We start from the raw sequence: 19,935 nt of genomic DNA, 5'->3' as shown, positions 1-19,935 counted from the left end.
GTTTTAAATTTGGATCAATTTGCTTAATTATGATATCTGACGAAATAATCAACCGATTTTTTAGTTCAGTTTTGTATATACAAACATGTATGATTGTTTATAATTTGTTGATATTATTTTCATAAGTAGTTATACACAATTAGAATTAATATTTTTACTAATTATTAAATAGAAGATTTTGGTAGAAGATTCGTAAATTAATGAAAATTGTTAGTACGAATAGTTTAGTTTCTTGACTTTGTTTAATAAAAATTCAGGATGGTGTTACGTAAAAAATATAAAGGTAACTGAAGCTTCTCTTCGAATTTTATGATTTTTACCATGCCATTTGACGGATTGATCGTTGCTATTTCTTCTTATGAGTTAAGGGCATAATAGATTCATTGATTGATATAATAATTAAGTGATTGATTTTGCGCAACGAAACAGATACTCTCAAGAAATATATAAGTCAACTGAATTAAATAAATTAATTATAAGATGGTCAACATCATTAATTTTGGAATATAACTTTTGTCTTTTATTTTATATATTGCGCTGTAATTACAATGAACTTCTTATATAAGGATCGGTATATAACAACAACATATATTTATACAGACATATATAGATATAAGTATATAGTAAAACTGGTAATTAGTAATTACCTGAAGAGAGTGCTCAATACTATTGCAGAGTAAATATGTATTTTATTTTTTATTACCGTTTTATCTGTTTGGTTACAAATGTTTCGGATGTGGGACCATGTTTACGATCCAACAGCCTCGTCAGACATACAGAAATAGTTGGTAGTATTTGGAAGAAGTGTTGTAGAGGAAATACGAGAAAATAGGGGGTAAGATATAATACAGGGGACGGAGATAGTTATCGACAATATTTAAGTTTTAAAGGTAGAAATACATTAAATTGTAGTGTGTGTGGGTAGTAGATTCAGGTAGGCGTGGTTGGAGATATATGGATATAGGGAAGGCGTGAAGAGAGGATGGTAAAAGAAAGAGGGTAAGGAGAAGAGGGGAGGAAATTCAATTCTTAGGTTTTAAAATTTTGAGTTCTTTTGGTTGTTTAGTCAGGTATATGAAGTAGATGAGAGAGAGAGAGAGAGAGAAAAAGGGAGAGAAAGAGAGAAAGGGTATGTGTAAGTATCATATGTGTTTGACAAGTAAAAGGTGTCATTTAGAATGCAATCAGTCGACTTCTTCATTTCAGTTGACGATGAGTTGTTTGTAGGTAGTTAAGTTGACGATGAGTTGTTTTAGCTAGTAAAGTTTTAATATATACGTCAACGCACGCGCAAATACGCATACATACAGACACATATATGTGTGCATTTCTACACAACCACATGCAGATACAAACGCACATACACACACACACATATATATATATATAAACATTGTATATGCAGACATGCTTGCATCTATATGCAGACATACACACACATACACACATACACACATCCTATAGACATATACCTTCTCATACACATAAATATACGTATATACATATACATGTACGTATGTATATATATATATCACTATTAAGTAAATAAAGTAAAGTTACGTTAAATAAATAAATAAATAATATAAATATATACACGGGTGCAGTTAATAATGCGAGGTTAAGTAGACGCATTGTAAGATGTGTCCAAAATACATGTTGTTGGTTTAATATTTAGGGGTATGTATAGAGTGGCTTTGCTTATTGGATAGGGATTATGTTATAGTGTCTAGAAAAAAATTAGCGATCTGGATAAAAGTAATGATTAAGATAATAATAGAGATAGAATATATTATTAGATGAAGGGATTAAAAAAGAAAGTTAAAAAAGGTGGTATAAAGGGTTAAAGGTTAAAGATTATTAGAGTGATAGTTAACTTATAATGAGTCAGGGGAAAATATATATATATATATATATATATATATATATATATATATATATATATATATAGTAGAAATGGTAATTAATAAAAACTGAAGAAAATGCCCAATACTGTTGTAGAGCAAATATGCGTTTTATTTTTTATTACTGTATCGTTCTGTTAAGTTACATAATTGTTTCAGCTACCGGCCGTTCTTTGTTCCGTCTGTAGCATCCTCAGACTTTTACAGAAATCTACTCATATTTTACTTTCTGTAAAAGTCTGAGGATTCAACAGCCGACCCAAAAAACGGCCGGGTAGCCGAAATAATAATGTAACTTAACAGAAAGATACGGTAATAAAAAATAAAACGTATATATATATATATAAATTTATATATATATATATATATGTATGTGTGTGTGTGTGTGTGTGCGTGAGTGAGTGAGTGTGTGTGTATTCAAGCAAATATTATTAAATGCAATGGAGACACTTTGCTTTATGATTGTTTTTTGAATTTTTCAATTTTCCGTATAATCATTTTTGTATCAAAATAAAAATTATTTATAAATATTCCATAGTAGTTGCTTTCACGAGCGCTTTCGCTTCGTCCACGAATCATCATCAGGTGTTGAAGTAAAAGTCCGAATAAGCGAAACTGAGAATTCACTGCCCGCATAGCATCTATGACTGCTTTTTGGCCGGTCGGGTTTCGATCTTTGCTTAAGGTAGATGATTGTCTAGCAACACTGATGAGATGTGAAACAGCGAAACAGTACTGTATGTAGCTGACGATATGTATATATATATAATATATATATATATATATAATATATATATATATATATATATATATATATATAAATTTATTAAAATACATATGGCTTAATTGTCATAATAGCTCTGCTTATGTATGTAGCAGTGTTAAAGTAAATACTGAAAAAAATAGTGTTTCATCGTTTCAGGAATAATCAGTGCATGGTGTCACGATTATGATAGGTCGGAAAGTTCGTCCCAGGAAACGAAACTATCTCTTACTTGATTAGCAAGGAACAACCCCACAGGACCAGATTTAATTGCGAGAATTATCGTTGAAATTTAAACATTTGTTTTACCATTGCGACATCCGCCCATATTGATCTAGTGATTATGACATCATGATCTACTCATAGTATCTACGACATAAACAACATGGCGATAAATATTGTTTTGCATAAACATTATACATTACCCTTACGCATGAAATGCGTTCAGCTATATTGGGATTATAAAACATAACTTTTTTATTGATATTTTATTAAATATATTTTTATTATTTAATAATATTCAATAAAATATTTTAATAGATGTTTTATTCCCGTATTTTCCTTAGATTATTGGATATTTGATCGTTTCACTGATATCGAACTTGTCAATTATTTTGATTAATATTGATCTCGTGAGGTTGGCTGCTCATATAATATTTCCATTGTGGGTTCATAAAAGCCAATTTCTGGAGAGAGAGAGAGAGAGAGAGAGAGAGAGAGAGAGAGAGAGAGAGAGAGAGAGAGAGCACACCTTGAAATAAATAAATAATCCGCGAATACAAAACATTAAACATAAAAACGTATTGTTTCACATTTGATTAAAATATATTGATCCCCCATGGAATTTCAATCATATAAAAAACGATATATAAAAATATTCTAAATAAAAATAATCATTTATAGACTTTTGCTGTTAGGACTGAACGCATAAATCCAGTTGTAAGCATAACAATAACTTCTGCATCCGTCACTTTAAGCAGCCTGTAAATATTAAATTCATCCTTCTCAGTCGCGTATATAGTGGGTTTTAAAGGCTGCAGGTGTATCCTAGGGACGCTCGTTCTCCTCACTTGTACAAATACTGATATTTCATTAATGTTAATTCACTGTTACGGATTAACTTTAGCACGCTTGATTTCGCTTTAAGGGCGCGGCTATTTCGTATATAGTATTATGACTATCGTTTATTGTTAAAACTATTACATCAGGATATATTAAAATTGTGCCGGGCGACGTATTTTGGTATACATTTATTCCTTTTTATATAAAATACCACATGAATAATATTTCTTAAATATAATGGAAGATATATATTCTGTAATAATAATAAAACTGGTCCAAAGAATGAATGATAGGAAACTAAAGCAAATAATTAGCAAGAAACAATAAAAGAACTAAAACAAAGTTTACCAAATAATTAAGGGCAAATGTGCTGTTTTTTATGTGACATTAATATGTTGTTTATGTTAAGTGTTTACGTATCTTTGATTATAATCAGTCTTGTTTTTTACTGGCTCAAATTCGTATAATGAAGGTATATATATATATATATATATATATATATATATATATATATGTATAAATGTATGTATATATACTTATATATGTATATATCTTCGTGTGTATCTCTCTCTCTCATATATATATATATATATGTATATATATATATAAAAATGTAATTCTTCGTTCGTTCAAAGTTTATACAACCATATTTCTACATTACCAATTTATTTGAAATTTTCAGACACCCCATCTTTAGAGTCGATGGATGTTTTTATATCATTAAAATAAATTTACATAGCCAATTATTAAAATATTAAATAAAATGAATATATTTTCGTAAGCCGTTAGTGCGAACCTGTTTTGTTGATAGAACTGATATTCCGGTTCGATTCATTTCACACCCACGAATTGACGAAACGAACTAAAAGATTTCATTTTCTGTTTACTCGATAAGTAAAAAAAAACAATTCATTTGTTTATCTTCCAATTTTTTTTAATGTAAACATTTTTCTATATTATATCAGGCAAAAAAAAATGTTGTCGCTTTCTTTTTGAGTCGAAGTCGTTTTTTTTTTTTTCGTTTTTTTTATTTTTCGATATAAGTGTTATTTATTATTGTTTGTTAAAAGTACAGTTTTGTTTCGAATAAATTTTACGGATTGGTAACTTGCTTGAATAAAATTTAGTGCTAATGCAGAGAGTTGTCCGCGCTTTATTTTAAATCGTATTTCCAGGTTTAATTAAAGTTTTATTATATGTTTTCTTGTTATTCAGTTGTGATTAGATGCAAAACACACTCCCCTCATGTTAGGAATGGCTTTTTAAATAATAACATTATTATTTCAGCACAGATCACTCTCTGCATGAGTAACGTACTTTCACCTAAAAATTTAATTAAAAATACATGGTACTTATGCAGAGAAAGTACCGTGCTAAAAAATAACGTTATTTAGAAAGCCATTCTTAACATAAGGAGGGTGTTTTGTAAGTATTCTCTACTTTCACCTAACAATTTAATAAACAAAAAATGGCCCTTATGCAGAGAAGGTACCGTGCTGAAATAATGCTATTAAGAAAGCCATTCTTAACATGGGAAAGGGAGGGTGTTCTGTAACTATTTTATACTTTCACCTAACAATTTAATAAACAAAAGATAGTACTACCGTTATTTAGAAAGCTCTTCTTAACATGGGAGGGAATTTTGCATCTATTCTATACTTTCAACTAACAGTTTAATAAACAAAAATAGATAGTACGTATGCATAAAAAATACCGTGCTGAAATAATGTTATTTAGAAAGACATTCTTAACATGGGGATGGTAATTTGTAACTATTCGGTCGTTTCACCCAACAATTTAAAAACAAAACATGGTACTTATGCAGAGAAGCTACCCTACTGAAATAATGACGTTATTATTTATAAAGCCATTCTTAACATGGGAATAGGAGCGTTTTGTAACTATTCTCGACTTTCACCTAACATTTTAGTAAACAAATGTAAAACTCAAGCAGACAAGGAACAGTACTGAATCATTTACATTATTTAGAAAGCCATTCTTAACATGGGAGGAAGGATGTTTTATAACTATACTGAACTTTCGGTGCTAATGCAGAGAATGATCCGCGCTATATTTTAAATCGTATTTCCACGTTTAATTAAAGTTTTATGATAAGTTTTTTATTCAATCGTAAGGTTAACGTACAGAATAGGTACAAAATCCCCTCCTCATGTTAAGAATGGCTTTTTAAATAATAACGTTATTATTTCAGCGCGGATCACTCTCTGCATTAATACCGATTAATGTTTTGTTCTTTGCTTTTTTACCGTATTTTTTTGTTTTTTTTTAAGAAAACCTTTTTGAACAAAAATTGAAAGTGCACGTTTTTTTTACAGAAGTTGTTTTTATATAAGAAAATATGAATGATTTTAAAGAAATCGGGTACTCGTGCACTTATTGATCCGTGCTGAAATAATAACGTTATTATTTAAAAGTGGGAGAAGAGGGGGTTTTGTACCTATTCTGTACTTTAACCTTACAATTGAATAAAAAGAACGGTAAATTATTAGATTAGGTCCACCTCCACAATTTTCTTTTAAATGACGACTTTTGTAGGTGTTCGACTATGCTGAATACGGAAATCGCATTGAAATTTCGCAGAAATAAGTAGTTATCGAGATATTAAAAAATTCTATAATGCACTGTAATCTCTGGCAGCCATCTTTTTTACACGCTTGCGCGCGTCATAAACAAATCTACGCGCATAACAAAAATGGCCGCCAAAGAATTCAATGCATAACACAACTATTTATATCTCAATAACTACTTATTTCTGCAAAATTTCAATGCGATTTCTGTATTCAGCATAGTCGGAACCCTTTAAAAGTCGTCATTTAAAAGAAAATTGTGGAGGTGGACCTAATCTAAAAAAAATACCAATAAAACAGAAAACTTTAATTAAACTTGGAAATACGATTTAAAAAATAGCGCGGATCAGTAAGTGCATTAGAACCCATTAATCGACTAACGTGACCTCATTGCCATATAAGGTCCGGCTACAATGTTGAACGCGCCGTTCACATTTTTTTTTTTTTCACAATATATTTTTTTTTTTTTATAATTTCAAAATATATTTTTTTAATAATAAATTGTTAGTTAAAAAAGCACAGAATAGTTACAAAACAACATCCCTCGCTATGGTAAGAATGGCTGAAAAAATATTAGGTGCTCATGTAGAGAGTGATCCGTGCTGAAATAATAACGTTATTATTTAAAAAGCCATTCTAAACATGGGGAGGGGAGGGGTTTTGAATCTATTCTGTACTTTACCCTTACAATTGAATAAAAAAACATATCATAAAACTGTAAATAGTTGCTGTTATCTCATATGAATAAGACACAACACAAATACTAACTTGAATGATTATTTTATTTTTAAGTTAACACTGCGAAACATTGGTAAGATACATTATGTAGCAGTTTTTATAAACGCGTGCGTACTGGACTTAGTCGCATGAACTCTCTGACTGTTGTAGTTAAAAAGGACACCCACACCTACCCTCGTCTCTCTGGACGATAGCAGGCGGTAGGGGACGAGTCAGCAAGTAGGACCACCCGGCGAGAGGAAGGCCAAAGAATCAGAATTGTCTCTTTTTCACTGTAGGGAAAGGAAGGTTTAATATAATGCAAAAGGGAATGGTAGTATTAATTTTGCTTTTGTGGCCTAAATCTTTGGTCAGTACAAAACTGTAATACAACTTGGAAATACGATTTTAAAAATAGCGCGGATCAGTAAGTTCATTAGCACACACAAAATAAACAAAAGAAATTGTAAGGTGAAATACAGAAGAGTTTCTACCAAGAAAACCATTATCTTTTTTTTGCTATTCTTACAAAGGGAAGGGGATGGTGTTTTGCCACTATTCTGTGCTTTCACCTAACAATTTATTAAAAAAATAAAAGGTAAATGTTCACATTAGGTCCACCTCCACAATTTTTAACATGTGTAGGTTGGGGGTGTTTATTCTGAAAACAGTTCTTAACATGGGGGAGAATATTGGTATTTATTCCAAAAGCCGTTTTTAAAAGACAGAAGGTAGGTAAAAGGTTAAAACATATGGTTAGGCATGGATGTTGTTTATTCCGAAAGTTGTTCTTAATATGGGGAGGTTGGGGTGTTTATTCATGGCCGTCAGTGAATTATAGTTCTTAGTGCATGCCTTTATATCTCGAAAACTAATTGCCTCTGCAAATTTTAAAAGAGATTTTCTTATTCAGCATGGTCGAAAATTGTGGAAGTGGACCTAATGTAAAAAATATATCCTCCCCCCAAAAAGATATCGTGAAATTAAAATTTAAGCGCGGTACTAAAAATAAAATTAGACAGAAAAATACACCTTTGGGTTTGTACTTGCACAAAGACTTGAAAAGTTGTCAACGAAAACAAATATATAACAAGCAAATATTTTCAAAGGCAAGATAAGTTACTTTTCTACTTAATTGGATAATTTTTAGTGTTTGTATTGGGTTTGTACTGCTGTACATATAGATGCGAAAAAGTTGTCAAAAAATAAATGTATATCAAATATTATCAAAGTCAAGATATGTTACTTAATTACCAAAATGGATAATTTTTTTTTGTTTTTTTAATATAAAATGTTTTTTCTGCTCCAAAAACACAGCGTTTAATGCTATATTTGAAAATTACAAATGGCGGCTGATAATGTTCAACACATTAGGTTTGGGAAAATTAGTTAAAACTAAAAAAAAACTATACAAAATACTGTTAAAAACCACCGAATACATGTCTGCCTATGTCACGGTAACATATATTGAGTGAGTTCCTGACAGTATTCGTATAGTTTTTAGTTTTAACTCATTTTCCCAAACTTAATGTGTTTAACAGTCTGCCGCCATTTCTATTTTTCAGATATGCAGATAAACACTACATGTTTTCGAACCGATTAAACATTTTACGCTACATAAAAACACTAAAATCTTATCCAGTTAGGTAGAAAAGTAACTTATCTTGCCTTTGATAAAATTAATTTGTTATATTTATTTTTCAACAACCTTTTCGTTTCTGTGTTTATTAATGCAAACCCGTTTTATTTACTATAACGTTTAGTCGGCTCGAAAAAACCGTGTTCATCAGTGTATTTGAAAAATACAAACAGTGGCGGACACTGTTTATGATCTTAAGTTTGAGAAAATGATTTAAAACTAAAAACTATACAAAATACTATCAGAAACCCACCGAATATGTGAGCCTCTGTCACAATAACATATAATCAGTAGGTTTGTGACACTGTTTTCTATAGTTTTTAACTGATTTTCCCAAACTTAACGCATTCAACAGAGTCCGCGACTATTCGTCTTCTTCAAATACATAGATAAAAACTGAGTTTTTTGAGCCTATTAAACATTTTACATTAAATAAAAACACTACAAAAATATCCAATTAGATAGAAACGTAATTTACCTTACCTTTGCTTTCATTTATTCGTTTTTGGACAACTTTTTCGAATCGGTGTATAGGTACCCAAATATTAATTAAGAACTCACATTTTTTAATACAATAAAAATGAAAACAATTTAGCATTTCAACGTTTTCGCAATTTTCGGCTTAATCCACTGAATGTTGGTCCAGTCCAAGCCATGATTGATGGTAACTCCCGAGGATCCGGATCCAATTTTGCAAGAGTGCCATTTTTTTTTTTTCATTTTCGCCTTTTATTTTTTTTAACTTTTTAGAGTGGATTGCTGTACTAAGAATATAAGAAACATGCATTTTCTCTTTTTATTAGAATTTTCCATTACACGAAATTAAGCCACAGCAACGCGTGGCAGGGTACAGCTAGTATATATATATATATATATATATATATATATATATATATATCTGATGATTACTGAATTTTTCTACATGATCGCTGTCATATTGTGTACTGCCAATATCGTCGTACATGCAATCTCAGTTGACTCTGCATTCCCGCTGCAGATTTGCACTCCGTGAAACAAATGTTACATACAAATTGAGCAATTTTCACTGAGTTTACTTCGTCTTGAGGTTATAGGTTTCAGATCGTTGTGGGCCTGGTTTATTTTCTCTAGAGCATCACAACTTTCACGTACAAGGTTTCGCAACTCTGGCTTTTTTATAGAGTAAGTTATTCCCACGCGTCCCTGTCGATTTGTAGAATTTTAAAATTGTATTTATACAGTCCCGAACCTCTTCCTAGGCTTGTGTTGAAGGCGCTTGCGATTTTCCAGCTCCCCATAAAAAATTTGCTTTGCAGCCTACAATCTTTCATTCAAACAAGCTGGCTCACCCAAACGTATGTGAGATCTGATTACACGACTCTCAACACTAGAACTACATGCTTGCATAAGGACCTCAGTTATGAGTACTTGTGCTTGCCTCTTGATGTTTGATACGTCTCAAGAAAGTTTGCCGATATAGTTCAAGCCATTTAATGAGCCTTTGATGCAACGTTTATGTGTCTGATAAATACAACTGTGGGGTTAGCACACACGTCTTGTAAACGCAGATCCTTGTATTGTCTGTGATTCTACGATCATACCATCCTATTCTACAACCTTCTAAAAGATACAGATGCCTTTTGAATCCGTATGCAGTTTTCAGTGTCAAGAGAGCTATCCTTCGTTAAAGAACTACCAAGTTAGACAAACGAACCAATTACTTCTAGTCTAGCAACACAGATTATGATATTCGGTTGCACCTATTACTGGCCCAATGAACATCACCTTTGTTTGGGACAGACTGATTCTTAGACAAAAGAGAGTGCATGAGTCAGCAAAGCAATCCATTATATGTTGCAAATCAGCCTCAGTGTGCGACGAAATCAGCATCGTCCTTATACAGTAGCTCCTTGACTAAGACGTATGCAGCTTGGTGCTGGAAGTTAGCTTCTAAAATTAAAAATGCGACTTGTGTTTCGAAACTTTAACATGGAACTCTTATCATACTATAGAAACGCATGAGCAAGCAGAGCGGCGCAAAATATGTATAAAACAGAGTAAAGACAATAAAATCACCTTGTTTGACACCACAATCAACAGAGATTTCATCAGACAGTTTTCCTGTTTAAGAGACTGGAGCTTACATGTCCCTGTTCAGTTCCTTAAATATTGTAACAAGGCGTGAACACAACCTCCTTTCTCCAAGATCAATCAGAAAGAATCCCTGTTGACGGCATCAAATACTTTGGTCAAATCCACGCACACTTCGTACAGCAGTTCAATAGATTTCTCCTGGAGCTGCCGGACTGAACATATCATATCCGTAGATTTTTGCCAAACCCGAAGCTACTTTTTTACACTATAATATCATAAGGACAAACAACCTCCAGTAGTCTGTTTAATAGAAGTCGTGCAATGACTTTCCCAGCAACTTCCAAAAGCGTGATCCCATGGCACTGGTCAAAAACATTATTCTGTCTCCTTTAGTTTAAACATATCACCAAGACATCATCAAGCCAATCCTTGGAAGAGGAGGTTTTGGTTAAACCTCAACCAAACTACAACTCAATAACTTGAGTTTTATTTCTTCCGTCCGTCACACCAATAATTTCCTGGGTAAGGTTAACAACACTTTTGTCCAAACTTCCAACTTCTGTACACGTAACGCACCTTCTCTCAACTCCCAACGTACTTCTGCTAATTCAACTTATTGCTTTGAAATCCAACTTCAAAATGAACGACCCTCTCAAAAATCAACCCTCTTTTATTTCCAACCAGGAGCATCTCATTTGCATATCGGGTGGTCACATTACAGGCATATAAAGAGATAAGGCACCCATTTTTGTTTCTTTCTTCTTCATTCATTTCCTTCCACGACCGACCCATTGAATTATGCACTCATGCAAATTAGGTAAGTCGCACGTTTTCCTACACTCCCCTCTGATCTCATGATCACACACAGGGCAGGGCGGCAGTCGTCTTTGTCGGGTACTTCTTCGAAGTATCGGGGGAAGCACTTCCACATTGCAATCTTCCTCATTACCACCGTTATTGCCACCAGTCTGTTCCATTATCCCCTCTTGTGGTTCCCTATGCGGCGTTTCACAATCAGGACAAGGGGGCAGTATCCGTCTTTGTCGGGTACTCCTTCGAAGAATCGGAGGCATCACTTCCTCGGTTCCATCTTCCTCAGTATGTTCCATCATTCCCTCTCGTGGTGCTATAGGCGGTGTTTCACAATCACGGCGGGTGGGCAGTATTCGTCTTTCTCGGGTACTTTGATGAGGAACTGGTGGTATTACTTCTTCATGTCCATCGTCCTCATCACTATTGCCACTAGTATGTTCCATCATTCCCTCATCTGGTTCTGTAGGTAATGTTTCTATGCTCACCTGCAGGGGCAATAGGTGATCAGGACTTTTATTGAATAACTAATTATTGAAAACTCGTCTGAAATAAAATCGAATTATAGATATACATGCGTTTTTCATCTCGTATTTTTAAAAGTTTGGATCACTGATCGTCGAAGAGATGTTTACAAACAAGTAAGCAGGCAATGCCCACAGAGTTTCCTTATTATATTATACAGATACGCACATTAATATATATGTATATGTGGTTTTATATATATATATATGTATATATATATACATATATATATATAATACTATAAAACCAGTAAATATGTATTAAATAAAATACGCATCAAGTGCGCTTAAATGAAAAATAACAACGTAATATTATGAAAATAACAAATATTTTACGGTTCGAAATTTATAACATAAATTCATAATATAAATTTATACCATAAATTTTAAACAAGTAAAATATTTTTATGTTCCTAATATTCCGTTGTGTTTGGCTTTCAAGTACTCTTGATACGTATTTTATTTTATTCAAATTAAATCAACGGTTCTACATGGAAAACCCACCTTTGACGAGTAAATATGTACTTTGATATATTTAAATAATTATAATAAATTTAAGTTGATACACTAAAACATAATAATTGAGCAATTATAGAAAATTCTAAATATATTCAAAGTGCGAAAATGCTGTGTATCAGATTATGTAAAAGTAAACTTCTGGTTTATTTAGTTTGATTAATTGTGATTTGCACTTATCCTAGAAAGAACTAAAATTTCATTAATTCTTACAAATTACTTTCAACTTGATTATACAATATTTGCCACAAACAAATTCGCTTATATTTTCTCAAGTGGATCTCGCTTAATCCCCTCTCGCCATTTCCTCGCACACAAACACACTATGTCAAACACCAACATACTATGAATGATTTTCTAGTGCTCTTTGATATTTGCACTCATAAAGTATTTACAAAATTCAAGTTTTACAAATATAAAATCGTTCTTTTTCACGTCTAATTTGTTTACGGATTCTTATTTGCGAGAATGGGGATGATGCGAGTAATTCAAGATTACACTGTATTAATTGAGGAGAATTTTAAAAGAAAAAGGGTCGTATTTCGAACATTGGACGACTAAATTAAAATAAATGAACAAACATGAATCGCTTCCTTAAAATCCATTTGCACATGTCTTTATTTGTACCTACTCCGGAGAATTAAATAACGAAAGCCATTTAATTTCAGTAGGACCAACGACAAATATTTACTTCGTTCACTATCATGGACAATAAGACAATAACCCTATTTTTTCGCACACAAATACACACACACGCATATATATATATATATATATATATATATATATATATATATTGTACATATATACACACGCATATATATGTCTATCAATATAGGAATATAAATATATTTATATATAGATATACATGTATACGAATATATACAGATATATATGTATATATATGTATATATATATATATATATATAGAGAGAGAGAGAGAGAGAAAGAGAGGAATTTAAAATGGCGTAATGAACACATATCAAATCGTATTTGCAGCTTCTCTTCCAATTTATCTAAGGCTTTTTTCAGGGCATGGAACGATGATCTTCTTATGAAAATAAAGTTCTATAGCATAACTGGACGAATGTTTATCATAATTAGCTCCTTCGTAAATGAGAAAAGGATCTAGGTTGTCCACGAGGGGCCTACGTCCATATAATATCATATAAATGCGGGTGTACCTCAGGGATCGATCTTGGATCTTTATTATTTCTGATATTCATAAATGACTTACCTGGTAAAATTGTCTCTGAGAGTGATATATTTACCGATGACACCACACTCTGGTGCAGGCCGCGGGAAAAATAAATGAGCACATATTTAAGGTATTGGCTGAGATCCTAGAGGAAAACATTCAGTCTGTAGTTGAATGGGTAAAAAATGGATACTAACGTTCAACGTTGCCAAGATAAAGATCGTTTCCTTTAATAATTACATGAAACCTTCCCAACCACTAATAGCTACGGCTAGATATACTTTACCCGAGAGCACATTGTTCAAGTTCCCTGGCTTAACGTTCACAGGTAACATGAGTTGGAATAAATACATCGATATCATTGCCAAGGTTGCTGCAAAGAAGGTGAGCTCTCTTGACCGTGATAGAAAGTTGCTTACGTCTGAAAGTATCCGGTATCTCTACAAAGCCACCACTTGCCCATGTATGGAGTACTGCTGTAAGATTTGGGATGCTGCATCTGCTACTAGACTCTCGCTCCTGAACATGGTCTAAAAGAGAGTCTCCAAACTAATCGGTCCCAAACTGTCGTACAAGCTTCGACCTCTGTACCGTCGACGAAATGTTTCATCCCCCTGCTTGTTTTACAAGCATTTCAATTGTTGGTGCTCTGGCGAAATACAAGCCCTTGTGTCCCCCCCGACCAAAATACCCCTGACAAACCTGACAAGCAGGGAAGTCCCAACTCTACACAGTCAAGATCCCTAGATGTAAGAAAGCGTCTACTCATATAACCTCTTCCCTAGAACTGCAGGGCTTTAGAATTCTCTTCCAGTTTCCTGCTTTCCCTACTGTACTAGCATATAGAAGTTCAAGTGTAATGTGAACAGACATCTTTCTGCTAAACTCCCTATATAGTACCCTAGCAACTTAGGACCCTTAAAGTAGCCCCTTACATCAAAGTGGCAATGCGCCTTGTTTGAGATGAAAATGTAATAGAAATATCTTGATTTTAATCATGCCAAATCGTGATTGATTTTGCTCTTCGAATTAAAAGGAAATAAATTATAAGATGGTAAATATCATGAATTACGAAATAAACCGTTTGACATTCATTCACTATATATATATATATATATATATATTATATATATATATATATATATATAAACGTGAACGTGTCTGTGTGTGTGTCTGAATGTATGTGTGTTTGTCAATTTTAAGTCTAAAGACTGAGACTTGAGAAAATCTACGTGATCGGTTTTCGGCCAGAAATTTGGTTTTTAAGGGGCCAAAGTTCAACGATTTGACCTTTGAAAACTATCAAATCCCTCCGACAATTTTGGGTTTAAGCACTTGAAATTTTAGATATAGGTTCATTGGACATGGATCTAACTTAATAACTCGATTTGGACCCAAAACAATAAATTCTAAGGGGTCATAATAGGTATAAAATTTAAAAAAAATTACCGTTTTTATTTTATTTTATTTTTTGCTCAGCATAAACCTACAAACACCCGGGCAACGAAGGGTACACATGTTAGTATATATATATATATATATATATATATATATATATATATATATATATATATATATATATATATATATATATACACACACACACACACACACAAAATTCCTGAAAGTTTTAAAAGCTTTGTCATTTTATCATTATTATTTTACTCTATTTTATTTTACTGATACTACTTTGAAAATTAATTATAGATATGTATAGCATTGACCAACGTAAGCAAGTTGTAATATAGCTTTGCCAAAATCAGGTGTCATTATTTAGAATGCAGAAGCTTATCGACAGAATTTATATGTAAGAGACAGCCTACGTCACAACACAATTCGAAACAATGTGCACAAATTTGAAGATTAAAGAGCTGTACTTGATCTTTCATGAGCTGGCAGACCTAGAAACGTCATCACAAATGAAAAAAGGGGCGAAGTGTGAGAGCGTGTGGAGCAGCATACTGATACATCGATTCGACAATCTTTCAAACAACTTGAGATATATCGAAGCTTATTAAATAATATTCTCACACTTTAAAACTCTTTCCGTGTAAAGTGCCGCCTGTTCAATATTGTAGCCTGAAAATTTGCAAACAAGTGTACACTATGTATTTTAAATGCAAGAAATTGTCCGAAATTACCGCAGTTTTCCGCAAACGCTGATTATGTTAAATCTTAGTTTTTTGTAAGATCAAGAGGTGAATGGTTTCACTATTCTAGTATAGAGATTCAGGACTATGATTACAGTCTTGCTGCGCTCACAAACTAACAATTAGCCCGAAATATGGTTCAAATAAGATGGGGTAACGGCGTAGACGGCGAGGGGGCTTCTCACATAATGCTTTGGCGACAACACTATCTCTCTCTATTGCTAATGACCACAGCTTTACCCAGACATGACTAGCACCGATATTTTGTTGTGTGGATATCTTAAGGAACGAGTCTAGGTTAACAAACCACAAACCCTGCAAAAAATTAAAGCAAAACATCTGGAACAAAATAAGGGTGGTAAATGGTAATTAAGATTCTGCAATCTGTCAGGAATAATTTGTTGAAAAAAGCTCAAATTACTGAAGCTTAAAATAGGCAACATTGCAAAAACATGATTTTTCATGAACAAAAATTGTTTGAATTTTGTATTGTTTCAAAGTAAACAGTATCCCAATGTCTTAGTGATATTTTTACAAATTACAGAAAGACATCAGCAAAATCAACACTCTATTTACGTTCAAACCACCCACTGGCTATTAAATAAAATATAAAAGTTCAGGCTATCATAACTAAAACTCTTCCATTAATTATCGTATTATTATTTGAATCTGAAAATTTTACCGAATCCGGGGTTAATTCCATGTTTGTACGTTTTTATGAATTTGTTTCATAATTTTCAAGTTAATTTTCAGCTATTTTATCTATCTATGTATCTTAGCACTACATTCATCTTGCCTATTCTTCATTTTCTGAACCACAATCTTAATGGTTTAATTATTCCATTATTTCTTTGTTTGATATTACTATTTCGTATGTTGTCTTGAATTGTTATTTCTTAAACATAGTGTATTTTCTTTTCTTATTTTTCTAACCTTCGTTTGATTTATTTTTCTAGTAATTTCAGAGTATACACATGAATTATATAATTATTTTGTGTGTATATTTATAGTATGTTATTTGTTGAGTATTCTTAATATATGTATCTTTTTCATGTCTTTCTCTAGGTAGAAAAAAGATCCCAATTTTTCATCGCTTTGTGTATCATTTTAAACGTTATCTTTTATATTCAACATGTTTTAAAATGCAATTTGCATATTTTATTATGTTTTATGATTAATTTCACAATATTCTGTCATGATTATACAGTGTCATTTGTATTTGCTTCTTTCCTGATCTTCTGGTTGATATATGGCAAGTCGATTGTCTATCAATCAATCATATATCTTTATTTCCATGAGAATCTGTCGACAATTAACCGACTGTTTCTAAGAAATCAGTGTTTGAAATTTATGCATCATCGATAGGCAAGCAACCGATGCGTTGTTGTCCGAAACTTTGTCCTTTATCACTCTGTTTTTTACACATTGTGATTATCTTTAAACATCACGTGTATGATTGTCTTGCGTAGATGCCATAATACATGTCTCTATTTATTAATTGTTCAAGGAATTACGCATACGTCATATACACAGGTATATCTATAAACGTTCTGAAAACACCTGCTTTTAAATAGTTCATTGCAAATAGTAGCTATATAATTTCTAAGTTTTGGCGTAAGAACAGGTCTCTATAATGCCCCAGTTTTCTCCATACTCTTTTAGTTACGTAATTGCCCATTTAACCGTTGACTTGGCATTAACAACTAGGTACCATTTACTGCTTCTGCAATAATTTGGCGAGATTATCGTCGATCATCTTCATTAGTTGCGTTTTCGTGTATGTAGGTGTGGATGTGGGATATCAAGTATAGGAAAACGAGATCTTGTAAAATGGGTTTATGCAAACAACATGTTTTTGCATTATATACTATTTCATGCGCTGCTTTAGAATATTTTTGAAGACACACAGACACACACATATATATACATAACTTATTTTACGGCTTTTTCTTGCGATCTCTAGTGCTAAATAGTTTCAATGATAAATAAACATATACTGTTAATGATTATATATATGGCGCCTTTTCGCAGTTTGGTACAGAAACTACAAAACTAAAAATTTAAAATTTAAAATAGATATTAAAAAGTGCATGTAAATACCAATTAAAAAATTCAAATATATTAAAAGTTAATTTTCTTTACTCACACCAAACAAGGAATATTGCTACGAAGACGTAAGCGAGACATCATAGATTGGTAAGCTTGTTTACATTTTACTTAGATTTCAATATGTTTGTAGAGCCAGACAAATACAACAATGAGGAGATACCGAATATTAGTAGAAACTATTGCGTAATTTAGTATCTCCAACATTTTAAATGGAAGAGGTCTTTGATAGTCGGGTTGATTTGAATTTTGATGGGTCACAAATTCCAGAGGATCGTCTGAGCACATTCCATTCAAGCATTTATAAAATAAGCACTGGGACACGGATCCGATCTTGGAAGACAGTGGGCGTTGATATATTTGATACTGCTCTTGTTCCATATATATTACCTAATGAATAGTATGTACTACATCCATCGAGATAAGGAATGAATACTGGATACGGAAGCTAATTGAGAGACGGGAAATTGAAGATGAGAGAATTTTCTCACGCGGTAGGAAATGTTTGTATTCCAGTAAAATTTTAAGGCAACGCAATATTTGTTTACAGTGTATTGTGGAAGATTTGTGTAGCTGTTTTACATCATTATGTGTATATTGGCAAACGAATGTGTACATCACTATCGTATCATACCCATTATTATTATTCTGAGAAAACACAAAGGTCACTACTATTTGCACTTGGAAAAAATATTTACAAATCTTCCTTAACAAGCTAAAGAAAGAAATCATGCTTTTAATTGATATATAATACAATTATTACAAGCCTGGATAAATTTATATACAGCAAATGCTTACTGCTTAAATATATATTTTTTAAACATTAAATAAGATTTTATAATTAATCAACTATAAAACGAGAAAAGCAGAAAAAGAGAAAAACATAACCAGAAAGAAACTAAAATTTACTTTTATTTTTAGTGTTTAGAAAACTTTTCTTTATTTATTCGCAACTCCCACAACACAACGGCGTTAAGTTATTTCAGCAGTAAGTATTCTGATATTGACCTTCTTTTCACTAATTTATAGTCACACTCAACGTTTGTTAACACAAAATAATCAAATGTTCCGTAAAATATTTTTCTATATAACTTTCTCCTTTTTTATTTTTGTATTGATGACAAACAGCCAATCCCATAATTATTTAACTCATTACCAGAAGAGGAAATAGAAAAAAGTGGAAGAATAAATATACATGGCCAGATATTGTGAGAATATATAGACTACATTTAAATCAAGTATTTAAATAAAAGTAATGCATAAATAGACCTTATAAGCACCCTCACCTTATTTATAAAAGATTATTGAGATGCACCAGAGAAGATTTATTAGGCAAAAAGTATCGACCCCATTAGCGTCCTCCTGCTTTTCGCCAAAACATTTGAGTCGAAAATTAACCAAGGTTAAATCTATCACCTTACATCTGCTTAATTTCTAACCGACGAACAATATGGATTTGGGCAAGCCCTTCTACAACAGATATCCTAACTGTAATATAGGAACGTATATACCATTTACTGGACAACGGAAGGGAGCGTAGAGCTGTATCTCGAGATATATCAAAAGCTTTTGACAATGTGTTGCGCGATGGTCTTCTTCAGATAATCAGATTATACGGTACTAGCCAATATGATTTAAATACGAGTGTACCTAAAGGTCTATCCCTGGGCTTTATTTATTATTATACATTCATAAATGATCTCCCTAATTACATTTTCTCTGAGATGGGCATATTGGTTGATTACGCTACGCTTTATAACAGCGGCGAGGGGAAAATATATGAACACATACTTTATGAAAGTGCAGAACCACTAAACGAAGACCCCCCAATCTGCTAAAGAAGAGGGGCAAAAATGGATGGTCACATTCAATGCTGCCAAGAATAAGC

Source organism: Euprymna scolopes, chromosome 3, assembly GCF_053919585.1.
Source record: "Euprymna scolopes isolate OS-2025 chromosome 3, ASM5391958v1, whole genome shotgun sequence".
NCBI classification, from domain to species: Eukaryota; Metazoa; Mollusca; class Cephalopoda; order Sepiida; family Sepiolidae; genus Euprymna; species Euprymna scolopes.
This window is presented reverse-complemented; position numbering follows the sequence as displayed.